Source organism: Chlorocebus sabaeus, chromosome 9 (assembly GCF_047675955.1).
Source record: "Chlorocebus sabaeus isolate Y175 chromosome 9, mChlSab1.0.hap1, whole genome shotgun sequence".
In the NCBI taxonomy this organism is placed as follows: domain Eukaryota; kingdom Metazoa; phylum Chordata; class Mammalia; order Primates; family Cercopithecidae; genus Chlorocebus; species Chlorocebus sabaeus.
Genome location: NC_132912.1, coordinates 14,134,570 through 14,153,272, shown reverse-complemented (window position 1 = coordinate 14,153,272; position 18,703 = coordinate 14,134,570). Strand labels below are relative to the sequence as shown.

The 18,703-nt window shown below is 45.6% G+C and overlaps 1 protein-coding gene and 1 long non-coding RNA gene across 10 annotated transcripts in view; one reads left to right on the top strand and one right to left on the bottom strand.

The window, feature by feature from the left end:
* The window catches only part of FRMD4A (FERM domain containing 4A), a 692,609-nt gene that overhangs the window by 339,944 nt on the left and 333,962 nt on the right, over positions 1-18,703 (top strand). The window lies entirely within an intron of this gene.
* LOC140712363 (uncharacterized) overlaps positions 1-18,703 on the bottom strand; it is a 38,810-nt gene that overhangs the window by 8,258 nt on the left and 11,849 nt on the right. Inside the window, exon 2 of the long non-coding RNA XR_012093889.1 lies at positions 4,578-6,418. This is a non-coding gene — a long non-coding RNA (uncharacterized lncRNA). The remainder of the gene's footprint in view (positions 1-4,577; positions 6,419-18,703) is intronic.

Here is an 18,703-nt window from a genome sequence, read left to right as displayed (position 1 = left end):
ATGCCTAGTTCCCCTTCCCCAGCCTCTTAGTTTTCCTTTAAGTAAGAAGGTACCCCTGACACATGAAATTCACATCAGTGAAAGAGAAGTTTTAAAAGCAGACAAGTGTACAGGGGCCCTCCCACGAGTCTGTGCCGATGCTTGTGAATTTGCCTATTTTGTTACCAAAGTGAAATTTGTGTGCCTGGGTGTAGATGAGCAGAGTCACCAGGGCTCTGCAAAAGCTCTTCCTCTGCAGGGGCAGTGACAGCCTTGCTTTGTCACTGGCCTGGTGCATAGGTGCTGGGTCCACCCATGTAGGCAGCAATGCGGGTATCACCTTCTGGAATGACTGTCATTAAGATGTTACTCCCATATGCTATGGTCTGAATGTTTTTGTTCCTCTGAAATTAATATATTGAAATCCTATCCCCTAAAGTAATGACATTAAGAGATGGGGCCTTTGGGAGACAGTTAGTGCCCTTATGAAAGAGGCTCTAAAGAGCTCAGTAGTCCCTTCCACCGTGTGAGGACACAGGAAGAAACGTTTGCCTGTAAGCCAGAAAGTGAGCGCTCCCCAGGCACCGACTCTGCCTTGATATTAGACTTTCCTGCTTCCAGAACTATGAGCAATAAACTTCTGTTGTTTGTAAGCTCCCCAGTTTATGGGATTTGTTACAGCAGCCTGGAGAGGCTAAGATGCCATCCTTAAAGGGAAGACAAGGAGAGGGAGCTTCCCCCCCTGCTGAGCCCCAGCTTTGGGTTGTCAAGTAGCAGAGCATTTAGGGAGAGGAGCTCATTAAGAAAAAAAAGCAGTCTGGAAATTCATACGGGCACTTGTCGATCTGAAATCAACAACATAGAATGGTGTGCTCATGTCAGCCTGCTGGTCAACTTGGCTTCCTGAAGACCAATGCCCAATGAGCAGAACCCCAGCTCCCAAGGCCGTGTGCTGTGCCATTCAACATTACTCTCAGGGGGCAATACCTAGATCCTATGGCTTTTGGTTCAGCCATAGCGTCCATCTACAGATCATCTTGTGTTTGTTTGAGACAGAATCTTGCTCTGTTGCCCAGGCTGGAATGCAGTGGCACAATCTCAGCTCACTACAACTTCCACCTCCCGGGTTCTAGTGATTCTTGTGCCTCAGCCTCCCAAGCAGCTGAGATTACAGGTGTTCACCACCACACCCAGTTAATTTTTGTATTTTTAGTAGGGACAGGGTTTCATTATGTTGGCCAGGCTGGTCTCAAAACTCTTGGCCTCAAGCAATCCACCTGCCTAGGCCTCCCAAAGTGCTGGGATTACAGGTGTGAGCCACCACACCCAGTCCAGATCATCTTATTTGCCCTTCATTTCTAGTAGAATCTCTGGTTGGGTGTTCTGTGTTCTCCTTGATGGTATTAAACCAACATACCTAATAGCAAACAAAAATATCTTCAGGACTCTGTGACTTCCTTTTTTCTTCTGTCAGTGGCCTTAAGGTGGCATAAGAGAAACCTGTCTCATGTATCTTAGAGCAGTGCCCGTGCAGGACAAGAAAACTTCTCTCCTTACGAGATCCAGCAGTCAGAAATTGGCTATGTTTGAGAGTTGATTTCTATCTCAGATGGTACCCATAAGACCTAATCCTTTATCTTAACTCCTGGGGCTGTGCTTCTGTTTGCTCTAGTCATCTTAGAAAATACAACCTCATAGAGCCATTATAAACTCAAATGTGTATAAGAGCCAGGCAGGGAAAAGAAACGTAGCAGGAAAATATGGAAAGAGGCACATTGCAAACTGGAAAACTCATGCCCCAGCAAATGAGGCTAGATACTACTCAGCTGTGCCACGGGAAAACCGGGGCTGGCGTTGCTGGATCTTCTAACTTTTCAAAATAAAATGTATGCATTGTTCTTATATTTAAGGAAAAAATGCATATGTCTGTATGTGTGTATGTGAGAGAGTGAGAGATATGAAATATCTCCATTTTTATAATTCAACTTTAAAAAATAACATTGCATAAGATGCCAGTTTTCAATTCCTATAAGAAAAAGAGCACTGTCCTGAGGCAGGCAGATGACCTGAAGTCAGGAGTTCGAGACCAGCCTGACCAACATGGTGAAACCGTGTCTCTACGAAAGTACAAAAAAATTAACTGGGTATTAGCCAGGTATGGTGGCTCACACCTGTAATCCCAGTACTTTGGGAGGCCGAGGCAGGCAGATCATGGTCAGGAGATTGAGACCATCCTGGCCAACATGGTGAAACCCCATCTCTACTAAAATACAAAAACTTAGCTGGGTATGGTGGGGCACACCTATAGTCCCAGCTACTCAGGAGGCTGAGACAGGGAAATCGCTTGAACCTGGGAGGAAGAGACTGCAGTGAGCCAAGATTGCATCACTGCACTCCAGCCTGGTGACAGAGTAAGACTGTCTCAAACAAACAAGCAAACAAAAAAATAACTGGGCATGGTGGCACACTCCTGTAATCCCAGCTACTCGGGAGGCTGAGACAGGAGAATTGCTGAACCCAGGAGGTGGAGGTTACAGTGAGCCAAGATCGCATCACTGCACTCCAGCCTGGGCAACGAAGCAAGACTCCATCTAAAAAAAAAAAAAGGACTGTCCCACCCTAAATATCTACATATTCTTCCCTGCCCCAGGCTTGATTTTCACAAAAAGGAAACATCTTGCTACAAAAAAAACTAATCTTAAAATATATCCTCAGGCCCTCCAGCTGCAGCATAATCCTAGTGCTAAATCGGAATATTATTTTTTAAAAAAAAACCTCTTCTGACAGGTCAAATGCAAATTTTTAAAATACATTTGAATATATTGAATACACGTCCTCCAGCTAGAGGAAATGACATCCTCTTTGCTGAGAGCATGGTTTTATTACTAAGCAAGAGGACTAGAACTTCAGAAGCAACTGAACCTCTGGCCTAATTACTGCCTGAGAGAACAACTTACTAATAGCATCAGCAACATTCTTTTGTTTTGGGAAGATATTCTCCATTGAGGGTGTTAAAGCAGAACAAATCAAGCAATTTCAGCCAGTAGAACAATCACCCCACCACCTAGAGGTACATTTTGCTAACTCAAATTTGCAGACCAGCAGTGTGTGGTCCTACTGAAAACTAGAGATTGCACAAGAGCCAAACAGAGGTTGTTTTATGATCAAGGTGGCTGACTGGTAACAGCTGAACTAAAACCTTTCAGTTCTAAATCATCTCTTTCATGCTAGATGGAGTGGAATTCTGGGGTCCCAGCCAAGTCCTTGAGCAAGAACTTGAATGGATTCACAGCTCCTTTTCTGATTGAAACTCTTTCTAAACCCTGAGGAACTCTGGATCTCACCACGATGTCAAATAGAATGATGTCCCTGCCAGGGGAGGAGGCAAGTCAGGCTTCTCCAGTGTCCTTCCTAGACAGCAGCTCACACTTGTCACGTCCACAGCAGAGATGCAGCTCTTCAGTTTTAAACTCAGGATGTCCTCACTTCTGTCTCTTGCTGGATAAGGCAACTATGAATTCACTACCTTCTAGCACTTAGCCAAAAGTCCCGTAGGGACGTTGGACACCCAACAGAAGCAGATCAGTGGATATGTTGGCTAGTCATTACTTTAATCCCTTTACACTAGATTTTTTTTTTCTTTTTTGAGATAGAGTCTCACTCTGTTGCCCAGGTTGGAGTGCAATGGCACAATCTTGGCACACTGCAACCTCTGCCTCCCGGGCTCAAGCAATTCTCCTGCGTCAGCCTCCTGAGTAGATGGGATTACAGGCATGCACCACCATGCCTGGCTAATTTTTATATTTTTAGTAGAGTTTCACTACGTTGGTCAAGCTGGTCTTGAACTCCTGACCTCGGGTGATCCGCGCGCCTCGGCCTCCCAAAGAGCTGGGATTACAGGCGCGAGCCACCACGCCCTGCCTACACTAAATCCTTATTAAGTTAAATAATCAAATACCAATATACTTGGGCTGTATTTTCTCAACTCCCTGCTGAAATTATTTTACAAAGTTAAGATTTAATTCCTTTCTATTGAGGGCTGATGTTTAGTATCATTTTGTTTTGAATGCGCTGCGACCTATTCCCGACCTGGACTGGGTCTGGCCATGTGACCTGAGACTTAGGCAGGACATGGAGGTCAGCACCTATGGCCAGGCGTGGGAGTTTGCTGGAGGCAATGAGCCCAAAAGTGAGCCCACAGACAGGCTGAAGACTCATGAGTCCAGGTAGTTGTGTCAAATGTAGCTGGAGAATCAACAAAGAAACAGGTGGAGACCAGAGAAATCAGAGGAGAAGAAACCAATTTAAAGCAGAGGTAGAAGAAAGTGTTTGTAGAAACCCCTTGAACCACTGGCATAGCTCCAGGCATGTCTAGGCATAGCCTGGGCTATTGGCAGAGATTAGGTGGATAGGATGGTATCTTAGTATCATCTTGCTGAGAAAGCCAGCAGAAGAAACATCTATAAACACGCTTCTGAGGCTTTTTCAAAATGACCATTGAAGATCTTGCTCCTTATGTTATTCAGTGCTTTTTATATATTCCACTCCATTAATTCCTTTCAGAAGATAATAAGAAGTATGTGATTCAATGTACTTACCTTTTTACCTTTGCTGCCAGGAAACTCAAAGCTAAAGTTGAGGCAACCTCAGTAACTTGCTCATTCTGGATGCCTTTTCATACTTTTATTTTTTCCCTTCTTTTTTTCTGTTTTAGATTACCCTTAATTTTCTAGTTTACCCTCATGTTCCATGTAAATATGTGCACATATTTCGTGCCCCTGCCAAGCAGCATGGAATCCTATGACTTTCTCTTCTGTGTGTGTTATTTTCTGTAAGGGAAACCAACACAATGGAAATGTAGCCCATTGAGAGTAAAAAACAGAACAAAGTATGCTACTTCCCTTCTCTTGGCAGAATGTATTGTCCCAACAGGTGTATCAAAAATGCTTCAAGGTAAGCCAAGACATGGGAACACTGTGCTCTGAACAAGGTGGTTCTTTTTTTCCCAGAAGGAAATGAATTCATTTGGAATGTCAGGCCCTGACAGAACAGAGCCACTCCATTCCACCCCATTGTGTCCTGGGAGTACCCGGGGACTTGGTGCAGCCCCTACAGGCAGTGGCAGTTTACAGGCATTCCTGGGAAGAGCAGAGCGAGGGTCCCTGTTGGAGGAAAGCAGGTGCACACTGTCCTGAATCTCTGTGCCTGACGCCCACCTTCATACAAGCTGCAGCTATGCCTGGGGGATGACGGTTCTGCAGAGTCCAAGCTCACAAGGATAAGGGCTGGAAAAGAGGTTTTGCTGGTTTTCTGTTCCCACCAGGATGTTGGAAGCCTCCTTTTTGTCCTTTTCATTTTGCTTCTTTTTTTTCTTTTCGTTTCTAAATGTTGCTGTCAGTGGACTCAGCTGAACGCTATCAGATGCACAAATAACAATAGCTTCCTGGGAACGATTTGCTGCTGAGGGCCATGGACCAGTGCCAAGAAGCCCAGGCACGCCAAGAACACTGTTTTAGGAAAACCGCAACTTTCAGAGAGCAGCTTCAGGATAATTGTTCAATTCCATTAGGGATTCTGGCTCCGAATCCACCTCGGAACCTGGCCCCGGTGTCTCCTCCAGGGGAACTTAAAGGTCCCTGCTCCATACCTTGGCTGGCTTTCTGTTTGATTTGTTTAATTTTCAAGAACCGTCGTTACTGGAACCTCGTATCTGATTGTGGTGTTCATGGAAAGAAAAATGGGAACAAGGGCTGAGAGACAGTGAGGTTTCCAGGGTGGGTCAGGTTGACTCACGGAGGGAGAAGTAACACATTCCCAAATGCGGATGCTGGCACTTACACGTTTCTGAGAGTTTCCGATCTGGAGATCTGAGAGGTCACCGTCCTAGGGCTTGTCAGCCTCGCCAGGCTGCTGGGGACTCCTGTTGTTCTGCTCAGAGTCCAGGAAGCAGATCGGGCTCCCTCATGACAGCCTCAGGCTGTCATGTTCCTGCAACGGAAGGTTTCCCTGGCAGGCTTCGCTTCCATCCTGGAGTGAGTTAACCGGGTCAGCCAGGGTCAAGGAGCAGATATCAAGTTACACATTTTCCTCCCTCCTTTCCTAGCACACCCCCAGAGGTGCCCCACAAGGAAAGTCAGGAAGGAAGCGCTCCCACCCAACAGACAAGCCAGGCCAGGACCCTGGAAAGAAGAGGAAGGCACGTCCCTGGGCCTCCTCAGTCCCCACTTCCTCCTCCTTCCTTCTCCCACATTCCCCTCCGGATGGGTCTCACTCTCCAAGAAAATGGCCACCGAGACCCAGAAGACCCAGAAGCACAGCCAAGAATAGAAAGTACCTTTAATGAGCTCTTTCTGTGTGCTTAATCTATGCAGATATTTTCTCCTCTGATCCTCGCTGGGAGCAGCCCTTTGAGGTTGGCTCTTATTCCTAACCCCACTTTCTAGAAGAGGAAAACAGAGGATAGAGAGAGATTAAGTCATTTGTCCAGGGTTACGCAGCCAGCAGTGGTAGATCCAGGATTTGAACCCAGGTAGTCTGACTCCAGAAAACTCCCCGGGGGGAATCTAAATGGGGGTCTAACCTAGAGTGAGACCCTTGGAATCCAAGCGGCTGAGAAAAGTGTCCTTTTAGAAAGGAACTCTAGGTCAGGTTGCCAGATTCAGCAAATGAAAATACAGGATGCCGGTTACGTGGAATTTCAATAAACAACGCATCATTCTTTCGTCTGAGCATGTTCCATGCAGTTTGTCTGAAATTCACATGTAACTGGGTGTCCTGTATTTTATCTGGTAAATCTTAACTATAGGGCCACTCCCTCTCTCTGCCCTCTGTCTTGTCTTCCTCTCATCGTCAACAGGCTGTTTCCCTGCTTTCTTCCATTTCCCCTCTAATGCCCATTTCTGGGATGTCTGAGCTGCACCTGTCCATGTATTCTTATTTAAAATCAATTATTGGCCGGGCGCGGTGGCTCACACCTAGAATCCCAGCACTTTGGGATCCCAAAGCGGGTAGATCACGAGGGAAAGAGATTGAGACCATCTTGGCCAACATGGTGAAACCCTGTCTCTACTAAAAATACAAAAATTAGTTGGACGTGGTAGGAGGATGAGTCAGGAGAATCTCTTGAACCCGGGAGGTGGAGGTTGCAATGAGCCGAGATTGCGCCACTACACTCCAACCTGGCGACAGAGCGAGACTCCGTCTCAAAAAAAAAAAAAAAAAAAATCAATTACTAACGATCATCTAATATCACCTGAGCATCCATAATATGCAGGGCTTGTTCATTCAGAAGAATCAGCATGGTAGCCTCTGGGCTGGTAGGTGTTAGGGTGCAACATAATCAAAAGCACCGGGGACCCCTGATACCCACTCAGAAGCAGAAGGCACTACCACTAAGATGCAGTGTGGGATAGGAGGTGCCACTAGGGGGCTGGAAGACTGAGACCCCCTTACTCCTGGTCAACCAGAGTTCTGCTTCTAAGATATTTCTTATGTCCCCACGAAATATTTCATTTGGGAAAAGGTTTCCATAACTGACACACACACACAAAAGTTATTGAAAATCACTGTTCTAAAGCACACCTTCTAAAACATCAGTTTATAATGGCATCACCTGGGGTTTTGTCAAATGCAGATGCAGTCTGCATTCCTCCAAGTTCCCATGTAGTTGCTGATGCTGGAGCCCATAAAGGGCATTTTGAGGTCAAGGATCTAAAGTATCCTCTCTGATGTCCATGCTCATAGGTTATGTTTCTTTTTCATCTTTGTTTCAGATAAGCAGGTAGGTAGATAGGTAGACAGATCGATAGGCAGATAGATCTCTATATAAATCTATATAGAGATCTTTCTGTCATCCATCTATCCATCCTTCTGTTCATCTACAGAGATCTGTCTATCTATCTATCCATCGATCTGTATCTATCCATCAATTCACTCCTTCTCTGTTGTGTATAACTATTAAATAAGTGGGCCTGAGACACTGCTTTTGCCTACTGTCTGATCGGACTTTTTAAAATTTTCTAGCATATATCAAATGTGCTTGTTTCTGTTAGATCGAGAGTCTTTTAAAAAAGAAAAACTAAAGTGTTTATTTTTTGGTCACAGATGACGTTGAGTGCTCCTGGTTTGGAGTGATTTATTTTTTTCTCTTCCTTTACAGTTGTGACCTAGTTAATTGTAGGTGGGAAGCAAACTCTGAAATCATTAGGCTTTCTGCTTTGCTTAGAAATCTTGTCCCGTTAAATTGTAGGATGTCTTCTTTAATAACACCAAGTCAGGTCTCAGGATCAGCAAATTTTTGTGCTTTGTGCATCGAGCTAAAGAAAAGTGTGTCCCCTGCAGTTTCGTCGTGGTCGGGGAGGAGAGATGGATGAGTAAATGACCCATGGATGAGTCACTCATTTCTAAAAAGAGTCAAAATGCTCTCTGTTGGCTGCAGACCATAACCTCTGAATATTCTGGTCTCCCATCCAGAGACAAAGGAGGGAGCGATCGGGGTCTCGGCTTGGCTGCTTGGTTCCTGACGTTGGGCGAACTCAAGTACTGAAATATCACATCGTTAAGAAACGACTTCAATGTAGAAATAAATGCATGCTACTAATATTCAGGCTTTTCAAGTCTGTAACCGGGCCCTCATGGTGGAAAGAGACATCCTGTTACTTTAAACAAAATATTTCTTTTCACTATTTAACTTTTTCAGGGGAGGGGTGGGAAAAGGTTGGGTGGACGTTTCTTAAGTGTCAATTTTCCATTCTGCATATGGGGAAAGGATCATTTATTAACCCCTTCCATGGGACGGTTGCTTTGCTGGGGTTTCTTTTCTTTTTTTTCTTTTTTTTTTTTTTTTTGAGACGGAGTCTCGCTCTGTATCCCAGGCTGGAGTGCAGTGGCGGGATCTCAGCTCACTGAAAGCTCCGCCTCCCGGGTTCACGCCATTCTCCTGCCTCAGCCTCCTGAGTAGCTGGGACTACAGGTGCCCGCCACCTCGCCCGGCTCATTTTTTTTTTTTTTTTGTATTTTAGTAGAGACGGGGTTTCACCATGTTAGCCAGGATGGTCTCGATCTCCTGACCTCGTGATCCGCCCATCTCGGCCTCCCAAAGTGTTGGGATTACAGGCATGAGCCACCGCGCCCAGCCCTTTGCTGGGATTTCTATCCCATGATAGTTCAGAGGTAAAGTGGCAGAGCTTTTGAAGCCGTGTGAAAATATGAAGCTCTAAACATTAAGTACAGTGATGGACACAGCTTGATTCTATTTCTCTCAATCACCCTAAGTCCAAGAATTAAGTTTGATCTACGAGCCTAGATCTATGAGATCTGTGAGATCTGAGAGCCTAGATCTATGGCTCTCAAAGTGTGGTCACAGAGCCAGAATATCAGCCTCTCCTGGTAACCTGTTTGAAATACAAATTCCCAGGCCCTGCAGACATGTGTTTTTCCATGCCCTGCAGGTGATTCTGATGCAGGTATGAGAACCACTGACCCAAACCCCTAGGTTCCATTGTGAATTGAAGAACTCATCTGCAAGCCACAGAGACCTGGTGATCTAGGGGTCTATAGCAGCGGTTCTTCTCCTTGGCTGTACCCTAGACCCTGAGATGCTGCTCAAAAAGAAAAATACTGAGTGCCTCCCCCAGAGCAATAAAATCAGAATCCCTAGGGGTGGGGTGCAGGGAAAAGCTTTTCATGAAACTTCCCACAGGACCCCCATGTGATACCCTGGGACCACAGGAAGGGAAGACCCAGGTGGGAAAGGGTTGCTGCCCTGGGTATAATGTCTATGCCCGCGGAAGGGAGCCTGCAGTCATTGTGCAGAATCCAAGCAGCCCCTAGAAACTCTCAGTTCTAGACAACAGAGATGACCAAAGCCACAGGTGGCTGCAGTGTCGGAACAGTGGGACTCGGGAGGGGCTTCGTTTGGAGCCAGTTGGTGGTGTCCTGCCAGACTGCACTTCCCCATCCCTCCCAGCTGCAGGTGTGAAAAGCTGCCAGCTTGCTCAGTTCCTCAGTCAGCATCGGTCAGGTCAGGGCAGGCAGACTTCTAGAGGGTGTCTGTATCCAGCCAGCAGCATCTACCTGCTCTAAAGCTTGTGTCAATGGCTTACCATGGGCCAGGAGCCTTCCTGTGCCCTAGGCTGTGGTGGTTTCTTCCCAAACCCACACCAAGCCAGTGGGCTCATGCCTTCAGGCTGGACCTGTTTGGAGACTGCAGCCTGCCAGGACTGCGATGCTGGCTCTTGCTAGTCCTGCTCCCAGCTCAGGGCCCTTCTTCACATCTAAAAGGATCCTATTCTCTCTCCAACATCCCAGTCTTAGCATATGCCCAGGTTTCCAGGCTCTTAGGCCTAACCTGAACTCACACCCACTCCCTGAAGGCCACCTACATTCAAGAAGATTTAAATGAATCTAGAGCCAGAATCAGCCTGCAGCCACCCACCCCTCAAACCACCCGAGGCCAGAGGGGTGTGCTCAGCAGGCACCCTCCATTCCAGCCTCCTTCCCTGTCCCCTGGCCCTGAGTAGAGAGACCAGCTGACCTTACCACCAAGGCCCCAGGGTCCCGATGAACAGATCAGCCAGCCCCCAGTGTGCAGGAGGAGGGACACCTGAGGGCGAGGCTGGGGCCTAGGGGCCAAACATATGAGCCTGGCTTCAGAGCCGGGCTCCCACTCCAGCCTGGACAAATGCAAACCAAGCAGACAGAGGAAAGGTCAGGGTGAGCCGGCCACCTTGGGAGTCAAAGGAGCACAGGGTTACCTGAAACCCACCCCAGCAGGGCTCATAAGGCTAAGCGAGTCCTAGATGTCAGCAGGCATGTCTGTGGGCAGCGTCCCTGCCTGCCTCAGGAGTGGAGCAAGCGCTGCCTGCGGCAGAAATAGTAGGTGGGAAAGATCATTATCTAACAGTATCTAACAGCACAAAGCTTCCCCCAAATTACACACAGGATCGCCATGGGATCCAGCAATGTGATTCCTGGGTAAATCCCCAAAGGAATGGGAAGCAGGGACTCGGGGAGATATGTACACACTCTTAGTCATAGCAACTTTAGTCACAGTAGCCAAAAGGTAGAAACAGCCCAAGTGCTCAGTGATGGGTGAATGTGGTCTCCCCATGCAATGGAACATTACTCAGCCTTGAAAAGGAAGCGAATTCTGACGCATGCTATACCACGGATGAACCCTGAGCACCTTATGCTGAGTGAAATACGCCAGTCACAAAAAGCAAATACTGTTAATCTATGGTTCCTCTTCTACAAGTTATGAAGAATTGTCAAACCCATAGGGACAGAAAGCAAAATAGAGTTACCAGAAGATGGAGAGGGGAGGAATGGGAAGTTACTGTTTAATGAGTACAGAGGTCAGTTTTGCACTCCGAAAAACTTCTGGAGACGGCTGCACAACGCTGTGAATATACTTCATGCCACTGGACTGCACGTTTAAAAATGGTTAAAATTGTAAAGTTTGTATTATGCATATTTTACCGCAATAAAAATAGATCTGTATCTGGAACTGAGAGGGTTGGGGGTTGGATGCCGGCAGGTAGATGCTTCTATTCATCACACGTGGATTGAGGAAGGGACTGTTGGTCTGGCCACAAGGGGGAACTTCACCTCTGGGCTCTGGACGCACATTTGACTTCTTGGAACCCCGCCATGTGGGTCGCTCTAGTTTTAACACTATGAAATCTGTCCTGGGTTTTGGTGAAGGAGCTGGCGTGCCCCCTGCTGAGAGCACCCCAGGACACTTCACCATGGTCAGACTCAGGAAGGGGTCCTCAGACTTGCCCCTCATGGGTGGCTCACTACCAAGACGCCTAGTTCCAGCTGAGCGACGAGCCGCGGTTCCCAGTTGTTTTTTTTGTTTGTTTTTTTGTGAGACAGAGTCTCCCTCTGCCACCCAGGCTGGAGTATAGTGGCACAGTCTCGGCTCACTGCAACTTCCGCCTCCCAGGTTCAAGCGATTCTCCTGTCGCAGCCTCCCGAGTAGCTGGGATTACAGGTGCCCGCCATCATGCCCGGCTATTTTTTTTTTTTTTTTTCAGTAGAGACGAGGTTTCACCATATTGGCGAGGCTGGTCTCGAACTCCTGACCTAAGGTGATCCACCCGCCTCGGCCTCCCAAAGTGCTGGGATTACAGGCATGAGCCACCGCGCTGGGCCCCCAGTTTATTAAGAAACACTAACCGATGGCTCTCACCTCCTAGGCATCTCCTGGTCTCTGAATTTTAAATCGCCTACCTTTCTCTCTACAACAAGAGGGAAATAACCAATACCGCAAACCAATTTCCTTCTCTAGGGAATTATATTTTAATATAATTTACCTGAAATTATACCACCCAGAGACGTTTTTCTGGGGGGAAAAAAAAATCTGTTTTTTTGATGAATCAAACAATCAAGTCTAAGCTCATTGCCCTTACAGATTTTCAATGCCTTCACGGCCTAGGAGGATGTAATTATGTTTTTTTTCTATGGAAGCGTTAAAGGGCATTGCTCTTCTTTGCATCGGTCATTTCCCGGCCTCTCCTGGCTTGTCAATTTCACGGTTGCCTCGGCTCAGGGGAGGATGAACTTTGCTTTATTGCAAATGAGGAAGAGGACTGCTTGCAAATTCAGGAACACATTGAGCCTTGGGTTAAGTAAATATTTCACTTATATGGGACAGTTGGCCTCTGTCAGAAATTGGCGACCAGCCTGGCGGACATGGTGAAACCCTGTCTCTACTAAAAATACAAAAATTAGCCAGGTGTAGTAGCTCAGGCATGTAACCCCAGCTAGTTGGGAAGCAGAGGCAGGAGAATCCAGAATCACTTAAACCAAGAGGCAGAAGTTGCAGTGAGCCAAGATCTCGCCACTGCACAACACAGCCAGACCCTGTCTCAAAAAAAATAAAATAAAATAAAAATAAAAAAGGAAGAAAAAGAAATTTAAAAAAAGAAATTGGCAGGACAAAGAGGAGGTGCAAAAAGAGGGACTTCTTGTTGGCTGATGTACCTGTAGGGTGAGGAGAAATCTTGGCCTTTGCCCTCAGAAAGTTCACTGAAAATTCGCTGACAAAACCAGCAGATGCATAGAGGAAAAGGCATACAAATCATACTTTTATGCGACACAGGAGCCTTCCAAATGAAGACCCAAAGATACAGGCAAACTGTCTATTTTTATGCTTAGGTTCAATGAAGTATGGGCAGCCATGTAGATAATACAACTGGACAAAATGTGTCTGAGCTAATGCTAATGGACTGAGTAGGGAGAGCCAGTAAGGCCTGTCTGTCTAGATTCTTCTTGGCCTCTATGAGCAGTGTTCCTTCCTTCTGGGTATAGGGTAGGACCCTCTCTGGAATGGGGGTCTTATGACCTACAGTCAAACAAGGTAGGTCAGAGGATCCCTTCCGTCCCCTCCCCTCCCCTCCACTTCCCTCCCCAGGCTGGAGTACAGTGGTGCAATCACAGCTCACTGTAGCCTCGACCTCCTTCAACCTCCTGGGCTCAAGTGATTCTCCTACCTCAGCCTCTCTAAGTGTTGGGATTACTGGTGCATACCACCATGCCCAGCTAATTTTTTTTTTTTTTTTTTTTTAGAGATGGGGTCCTCCTATGTTGCCCAGCGTGGCTTGAACTCCTTGCTCAAGCAATCTTCCTGCCTTGGCCTCCCAAAGTGCTGGGATTACAGGCGTGAACTACTATGCCCAGCTGAGAATTTCTTTGTGGCTAGTTTTCACATAGAAAGATGTAAAAGGGGAAATTTAAAGTGACATTTTTAGGTTTTATGGCTGGCTTTGGGAAAAAGGGGTTCTGGTTTCTAGAAACTGCCTTGGGGAAGAGGGATTCTAGTTTGTATGGCTAGGCTTGGAGGAGCATGAGGGGCCAGAGACAGGAGGGCCAGAGATGGGAAAAGGTCAGAGAGAGCTGCTTCGAAGACCTTCATTTTGGGGTAACATTTTCTGAGCCCCCAATACATATAATCTGGCAGGTAACGTGGCCTCAGTTTCTCCTCACCTGCACACCTACCTGCTTCCACCTGCGGGTCACTGGATCCCCACTGGGAGCGTGACCCCTGTCCTAACAGGAAGAACAGAAAATTGCTGGCACAGGGAGATGGTACAGTCTCAAACCCGCTTTGGCCTCCCTTTTTTTTTTTTTTTTTTTAACATGGAGTCTTGCACTGTCGCCCAGGCTAGAGTGCAATGGTGTGATCTTGGCTCACTACAACCTCCACCTCCCAAGTTCAAATGATTCTCCTGCCTCAGCTTCCTGAGTAGCTGGAATTACAGGCACCCGCCACCACACCCAGCTAATTTTTGTATTTGTACTAGAGACAGGGTTTCACCATGTTGGCCAGGCTGGTCTTGAACTCCTGACCTCATGATCCGCCTGCCTCAGCCTCCCAAAGTGCTGGGATTACAGGCGTGAGCCATCACATCTGGCCTGGCCTCCCTTAAGAGTTCTATCCACCGTAGCTTGTGTTTTCATACAGCTTTCAGTCTGTTTGCTCTCAGCATACCTAGTTTCTGGTCTCCTGGTCGACCTGAACTCTCAATTCATTATTCACAGGTACTTTGATTGACTGCTTTAAACCCACTGATTCACCTTGACATTTAAATCCTGGATTACTCTGGTTGCCTGTGCCACTGTGCTGACTTCACAACTTCCCTGGACCTCCAACCCATGATGGTTCTTGGTTTTCTAAGCTCTGTTACCAAATCATAACCCGTATCTACCATCCTCAGTCAAACACAGATAAAGAACACACCACACCACCTGTGTAGTTTCATTTGAATGGTTCCAAGAAGCAGAGCTCCCAATGCATACATTTTTATCTACAAGAGACCTTCATGAGAACGGACAGCCTAAATTATTCAGCAGTAGTCTGGGCAACTCACTAAATTAATGAGATTATCCTAAAACAGGCCTGACTTTGCATATATCAAAGGATTCATTTTTTTCTTACTCAGAGTCTGAATATGAAAGTCTGATTCATTGACTAATCCAGTCTCCATTGACCAACTCAAGACAGATCATTCATGGTAGCAGCTTTTTGTTTTGTTTTATTTGCATTGGATTTTTCTACTGTCGTTGGTCTGGGTGTGGTTTCATGAGAAGACTTTTGTTAAAATAACAAACAATTTTTTTGTTTAATTTTTTAAATATTTGATTTGATTTTTAGAGACAGGGTCTCAGTCTGTTGCCCAAACTGGAGTGCAGTGGTACAATCATAGCTCACTATAGCCTCCCGTTCCCAGGGTCCAGCAATCTTCTGGCCTCAGCTTCCCAAATAGCTGGGACTTAGGTCCCCAGATAATTTTTTTTATTTTTGTAGAGATGGGGTCTTTCTGTTTTTCCCAGGCTGGTCTTGAACTCCTGGCCTCAAGTGATCTTCCAGCCTCACTCTCCCAAAGCATCGGGATTACAGGCATAAGCTGCTGTACCCAGCCTATATTTTTAATTTTAACCGATCATTTATAGAGCGGTCGAGATTTCTCTAGCAAATATAGAAAATGTGATGGGCTAGAATAAAACAGATTTTCGTTTGTTTGTTTTTACCGCAGTCATGTTGGAATGTGGAGGTCTTGTTGGAGTCCCGACCTCTGGACTCAGTGACACCGTGGGACTGGGCCCTGGGGAGAGACAGTGCCATGTCAGCAGACAGTCTCCCAACTAGGCTCTTCCAATGGCCAGATAACCATTTACACCTCTGCTTTCTTTTTCCCCTTGAGAAAAGCATTCCAAGAAAGCAAGAGAAAAATGCAGTCTAGAAAATGGCTTCCCACAGTCATTAGCTTGCCAAAATTGCATCTGCCCTCCAGCAGGGATGTTGACCCCACTTACATTAGTGCGGCCTCTCCATTTCCATTCATCAGGTCCCTAGCATTGTGAATGCCGTGGTGAGTGTTGTTTTCTTTCCAAATAGGAAAGGGAATGGGGTGCTCATAGACCCGCTCTTGAGAAGCCAACGTGAGAAGAACAATGGCCCTGCCTGTTAGAGAGTTTCAACTGCACCAGGGTGGATTTTATGTAGGCATGGCCACCTAAGAGCAGCAAGAGAAGCCACAGCCTGTGTTTTAACAGAACGTACATAGTTTCATTCATTCTGTAGTCATTTCATGCCCATTACACACAAGACACTAGAGACTTTTTAAAAAGAAAGACTGCTAATTTAGAAAGACCAGTTTTAGAGAGGAAAGAGATTTTATGAGAAATGAATAGTGCATTGAAAACTGAAAACCCTTCTAATAGCTATTATGAACAATATAATACCCCCAACGAGTCAAGAGTTCAAAGGAATTTAAGTTGTAGATTAAAACAAAGTGTTCTTAGCTCTATTTGCCTCTTATAAATTCTACTTGACTTCCTTTATATCTGAAAAAGACACTGACTTTCTCCTCACTGAGCAATCCTCCAACCTCTTCCCAGCTTCTAGACACACATTTTCTAACCTCTTAATTCCTCTTTGGAAAGGAAGTGTTAATTATCTCCCAGAACAACTCTCCTATGAGCATTAAGTCAGCTTAATCGTCCTCTGCAAAAAGGAAGTGACTCTAGGCCCACCTGCCCTTCTCTCTGGAGACCCCTTTCTCAAGCAAGCAGACCCCCTTTTATTATGAACAGGACCCCCACTTTACAACTTCACTCCCACCAGGCCCCAGACCATTGCTCTTTTGAGTGTGTGTAACCCCTAAACAAAACAAAATATGTATTCTTTTCACACAAGGCTTTGATTACACATACGCATGCTTGCGAAGTACCTACTCAACAATCATCCTTGGGAAAGGATGAATTTCATGGAAACCAAATAACAGGAGATTAAGAAAAGAGGGTCTGAGGGCATTTAATTTCCGACTCATGGCCTGGACTGATTTAATTCAGGCGGCTCTGATTTTATTTCTACTGGGGCCTGGTGTGCATATGGGAACTTACTTTCCTAACGGGCAATTGATAGATGACATCACTTTTATAGCCATAGGATCACTCGTATAATCATGTGTGGAGCTTGCGGGGAATATTTCTAAACATAGCTCTTGGCTTGCTGCTCGGGAGTGCTTAAGTCAGAGGGCAGCTTCTGCCTCTCCTGGACTTTCCCAGGGACCCAAAATATTTTTGTATACACAGCAAAGCATTTTTGAAAGGTTATTCTCCAGTCCCCAAAATGAACATAGTGAGTTTCCTAGCATTTATATAAATGGGTTTTTTGGGTTCTCAGGTTGAGAAACGATGACGCCATGATGACTCTTGGTTGGAGCTGGGACGTTTTCCAGACCCAAATATGGGATTAAATGTGTTAGTGAGCAATCCTGAAACGCCTTGGGATTTCGAAAGACTGTTTGGGTTTGAGTTTTGCATATCACCAACTCACTTAGCCATACCAGTGCTATTTCTAAATAGCTTTTTTTTTTTTTTTCCCAAAGAACTGGAACCCGGATTAGAAAATGACAAATGGTAACTTCCAAAAATATTTGGACTTTTGTCCCCATGGTGGGTGTGAGAGAGTCAGGAGCAGAAGAAGATGGTATGGAGGGGCTGTTGAGAGAGGAAGAGGACATTCTGGGCTCTTCTGTACTCCAGCCTCTTTTCCCCAGATTCCATCTGCTGCAGGCTAAAGCATGGGGGGCAACAGGCAAGCCCCCTAAAAGCAGCCCTTTCTGTTGCTGCCTCCACCCTATCCAACCCAAAAGCCATGTCATAGAATCTAGCTAGAAAACAAAGAACGCCACCACTTCACACTCACTAGGATGGCTGTAATCAGAAACAAGATTGGCAAGGAGGTAGAGAAATTGGAACCTTCACACACTGCTAGTGGAAATGTAAAATGGTATAGCTGCTTTGGAAAACTGTCTGGCAACTCCTCAAATGGTTCAACAAAGAATGACTATCTGACCCAGCAATTCCACTCCTAGGTATGTGCCCAAGAGACAAGAAAAACATACACCTCACAAAAACGCTTACACAAGTGTTTATAGCAGCATCATTCATAATAGCCAGAAAGTGGGAACAACCCACATGTCCATCAACTGATGCATGGATAAATAAAATATGGTCTATCCACATAATCAAATATTATTCAGCAAAGAAAAAAATGTACTGGCACATGCTACAATATGGATGAATCTTGAAAACATTACACTAAGTGAAAGAAGTCACGCGCAAAGACCCCATTAACATAAAATGTCCAAAATAGGCAAATCTTTGGAGACAGAAAGGAGATCAAAGTCTGCCTGTAGCTAGGGGGAGTGACGAGAAATGGGGAATGACAATGACAGCTAATGGGTATGGTTTTGTTCTGGGGGATGAAAACGTTCTAAAATTAGATTGTGGCAATGGTTGTACAATCCTATGATTAAACAAACCACTGAATTGTACATTTTAAATGATTGAAGTGTATGGTATATCAATTATATCTCAGTGAGGTATTTTTACATTTCACTGACAAAGAGTGATAGGCCACCTTCATTTAAAGAACAAAGCTTCCAACACTACTCCTGTCCAGCATTTTGATTATACGTGGAGATTGCTTAACGGCATTCAGTGGATGGAAAGAAAGAAATATGCAGTAAATTTAAACCTCAGTTTGAATTTTGTTGAGTCTTGTGTTGGAAGGCAGGAAAGGAATGTGGAATTAAAACACGGATTAGTAGTTAAGACCTGGAAAAGTCCTTATGTGACACAGAAGTAGAGCTAAGTGCTCACAAAGCACAAAAGAAATCAGTTTTCTACAAAACCAGAAAATATGGTTGAT